Below are 4959 nucleotides of genomic sequence, written 5' to 3' on the forward strand. Positions count from 1 at the left end.
TGTTATAGCAAACAATATTAAACGAATAAACTCCTTTTGATATGAACATAATAATTATAACTATTTTAATATTGCCTCAGAGGCAAGTATAATTGAAACGATTTAATCAACAGATACCGAAATACACATAAACACACACACTATATTATAATACTCAAATATTAGTAAACTAACTATAATTAATAACTATGCCTCATTGAAGGTTCTTTTTTTCTTTGTTCCTCTCTCACCCCATTTCTTGTCTCCCCTGTTCCCTTGCAAAGCATGATCCCACAGACTCCTCTTGAAAAGTTGTAAATAAGAATCCTGCTGGTGAGATATATTGTCTTGAGAATCAGGAAGACCAGATTAGAATTTGGCTTTTTCCTACATGCAACTTCTTGACCTAGGGCACACTTCTTGGTATCTTATATCCTTGTTTCCTCTAACAGGTGAGAAACATAATGTACACCTCACAGTCTAAGAATCATTTGAGGAAAAAGTTATGCGAAAATATCCCTCACACGGTTATGGATGCACAAAGGACCCTCACTTCTTTTCATGACTGTCTATACACTGTCTATACACCCATGTGATAAGAATTGACATTTCGAGCAATAAGACAGAGAAATATTTTACCATACAATAAACCAAAGAAAAATCATCTACTATTTTATTTTCAAAGAAGCCATAGAGATCCATATCATTCACACCAATTAATTTCAGAGAGAGTTCTTCAGTTTCATATTTGGATTAAACAAGTGATAATTAATATGATTTAATACATTAATGCTGTTTTGTTTGTGAAGTGTATTTATTTTGTTTTCATTCTAATAGCTAGTCTTGATTATTAAATGAAGTGTCTCATGACACAAAAAGCCTATTGTTAGAGAGCCTAGTCCTACAAATTTCTTAATCTCTATGAGCCTCAAATTTTGCCCAAGTAAATTAGGTTAATGATATTTACCAGCTATCTTTTGATGAATGGGGTGAGGATGACATGTGCTAATACTCTATAGGAATATTATTGAAACATAATGATAAATATGTATGAAATTAATGGTCTTTTTAATTTTTAAAAGTAACCTTTAATGAGCATCGGTACTATTTTTTAAGTGTTGTTGTTGTTTTTTAAACTTACCTTTTGTATTTAGATGATTTTAATGATATTTGGGGCTGTTCAGAACCAATCCCATCTTTAAATTGACATCTTCTTTGCATAAGTAACTCAATATAGAAGATATGACATACTCAGAAAGAGACTGTATTCAGTTCAGTTCAATCACTCAGTCCTGTCCGACTCTTTGCGACCCCATGAGCTGCAGCACACCAGGCCTGCCTGACCATCACCAACTGCTGGAGCCCATCCAAACCCATGTCCATTGAGTCGATGATGTCATCCAATCATCTCATCCTCTGTCGTCCCCTTCTCCTCTTGCCCTCAATCTTTCCCAGCATCAGGGTCTTTTCCAATGAGTCAGCTCTTCAAATCAGATGGTCAGAGTACTGGAGTTTCAGCTTCAACGTCAGTCCTTCCAATGAACACCCAGGATTGATCTCCTTAAGGATGGACTGGTTGACTCTCCTTGCAGTCCAAGGGACTCTCAAGAGTTTTCTCCAACACCACAGTTCAAAAGCATCAATTCTTTGGTGCTCAGCTTTTTTTATAGTCCAACACTCACATCCATAGCCTTGATTAGATGGACCTTTGTTGGCAAAGGAGTTTCTGCATTTTAATATGCTGTCTAGGTTGTTCATAAGTTTCCTTCCAAGGAGTAAGTGTCTTTTAATTTTATGGCTGCAGTCACCATCTGCAGTGACTTTGGAGCCCCCCAAAATAAAGTCAGCCACTGTTTCCACTGTTTCCCCATCTATTTCCCATGAAGTGATGGGACCGGATGCCATGATCTTAGTTTTCAGAATGTTGAGCTTTAAGCCAAATTTTTCACTCTCCTCTTTCACTTTCATCAAGAGGCTGTTTAGTTCCTCTTCACTTTCTGCCATAAGGGTGGTGTCATCTGCATATCTGAGGTTATTGATATTTCTCCCAGCAATCTTGATCCCAGTTTGTACTTCTTCCAGCCCAGCATTTCTCATAATGTACTCTGCATATAAGTTAAATAAGCAGGGTGACAATATACAGCCTTGTACTCCTTTTCCTTTTTGGAGTCAGTCTGTTGGATAATTCAATATCAAATCGATAGCATAGAATTGTTTTTTATGTCTAAATATTTCTTTCTAGCCTAAGCCTCAAAACTTTTTCACAGAAAACCCAAGACTTGAATTTAAAATTAGTTTATTTGGAATGCTGTATAGAAATGATCTTATATAAATGGCTATGATCCCATAGGTAGGAGGCAGGATATGTAATGGAAACACATTCAAATGAGTCATTTCATCCTTGATGATGCTTGTTCTGAAGATGTGAAAAACAACCACACACACACACACACACACACACACACAAAAGCTTTTTTTTTTAAACCTACAATTCAAGGATATTTAATGGGGTTGCCACAAAAAATCAAGAACTTTTTCTTGTAGCTGTTATTTTCTCTCCCAGAAGTTAATTATTTCCTTTGATGGAAAGCCTTTGTCTTAGAAAGATATACTCTTTAGAGATGTGTTCAAGAAACACTTATTAAGAATAAGTGGGGAATTTTAGTCTCTGTTATTGTTATTGTTGTTTAGTCACTAAGTTGTGTCTGACTCTTTTGTGACCCCATGGACTGTAGCCCTCCATGCTCCTCTATCCATGGGGTTTCCAAGACAAGAAGACTGAAGTGGGTTGCCATTTTATTCTCCAGGGTATCTTTCCAACCCGGAGATTAAACCTGAATCTCTTGCATTTCAGGTGGCTTCTTTATCACTGAGTCACCAGAGAAGCCCTTTAGTCCCTGTCCTTTGAACCAAAACATGTGAGCTTCCTCTATCAAAACTTGGATTTCTTAGAAAGGTGAAAGCTATGTGAATATCAGTAATGGAATAATTCCAACCTGGTGGCCTCAGATATAGACTCAAGTTAGAGAAGATACTTCTTTCTTATATTAAATTTTTTTTTCTGTAAAACTAAAATTGATTGCTTGAGGATTAGAACAGTGAGGACAAAAAATAATGCTAGTCATTTTAAAGTGTGTGTGTGAGTGTGTGTGTGCATTGTGTGTGTTTGCTTACTTGTGTCCGACTCTTTGTGATCCCATGGGTTGTAGCCCACCAGGCTCCTCTGACCATAGAATTTTCCAGGGAAGAATACTGGAGCATGTTGCCATTTCCTACTCCAGGGGATCTTCCTGACCCAGGGATGTAACCCCTGTCTCTTGCATCTCCTGCAATGGCAGATGGATTCTTTACCACTCTGCCACCTAGAAAGCCCATTTTAATGTACTTATCCCTAAACCTATTACATTCATCAGAGGGCCTATGACAATAAACAGAAACTCTAAAAGGCTCCCAATAAGCTATTTCTTAGAATCATGTGATGGCTGTCATGGAAGTGAAAGTCAAAGTCCCTCAGTCATGTGCAACTCTTTGTTGGACTCAGGCCAGAATACTGGAGTGGGTAGTCTTTCCCTTCTCCAGGGGATCTTCCCAACTCAGGGATCAAACCGAGGTCTCCCACATTGCAGGTGGATTCTTTATCAGCTGAGCCACAAGGGAAGCTTGTCATGGAAACCTAGGCAATATTAATGATGAAAGATATCTAAAGCACAAGAAGAGAGTTATAATTTCAAACACATGAATTGTTCCACCTTCTTGCCCTTGCTATCTTCCTATTAGTAATTCTAGGAGGTATGCAGAGATAAATTATTGAGGATATAGTTTGTTTTCCTGATGACTAGTTTGCTGAACATTTAAAAATTCTGTTATTGGCCATTTATGTATCTACTATTTTAAATACCATTTCAAGTCCTTTGTAAATTAATATATGTATGAACATTATATTATATTCAATGATTTACCTGTCTCCTTATGTCAACACCACACAACATTTTTTAAATCACTGCTTTATAATAAGACTTCAATTTAGATAGAAAAAATTCTCCAACTATGTTTCTTTTTCTTTCTTTCTTTTCTTTTTTTGACAGTGATTTTCTATTACACATTCATTGTTTTAAACTTCTATTGAAATATAGTTGATTTACAATGTTGTGTTAGGAGCAAATTAGTTGATACTGCTTTTTAATGGCATAACAGTTAATTCTATAGATATTCACGTATGCATGCTGATAATATGATTCTTTGGCATAGCTACTATTTTATTTATGCATCCATATTCTTGTAAATTTTTCTGTTTAGAACTTTTATGTACTTTATAATTTATTGCCCACTTTATTTATCAATAATTTAAAAAGTAATATTGAAAATTTCTACTTTGAAGCTGGATTTATGTTTTCTTCAGGTGCATGCAATTAACTCTGATTCATGGTTTTCCAGGCTATATTATTAAGTGCATATATGTCAGTGTCATGTAGTAGGTCAAAGCTGGAGGCACATGTCATGATTTAAGCAGAATTTTGTAAGAGATTATTTTCAAGATATGGACAGATGGAGAAAAGCCACAAGGAATGTGTAATACCCTGGGGCTAGCAAGAGCTGAATATGTTAGAGAACAGTGGTTGTCCAGAAAGGGTGAAGAGAAGCAGAAATAAGCAAATATATATATATTTATATATATATATATTTATATATATAATTTTTTAATTGAAGGATAATTGCTTTACAAATTTTGTTGTTTTCTGTCATACATCAACAACAATCAACCATGAATACACATATGTCCACCCCCTCCCAGACCTCCCTCCCATCCCTCTCCCCACCCTACCCAATAGCCTGACACAGAGCTCCTGTTTGAGTTCCCTGAGACAAACAGCAAGTTGCCACTGGCTATCTGTTTTACACACAGTATTGTAAATTTCTATGTTGCACTCTTCATACATCTCTTCTCCCTCCTCTCCTCCCAGATTGTCCATAGGTCTGTTC

This window comes from Budorcas taxicolor, chromosome 2, assembly GCF_023091745.1.
Source record: "Budorcas taxicolor isolate Tak-1 chromosome 2, Takin1.1, whole genome shotgun sequence".
NCBI classification, from domain to species: Eukaryota; Metazoa; Chordata; class Mammalia; order Artiodactyla; family Bovidae; genus Budorcas; species Budorcas taxicolor.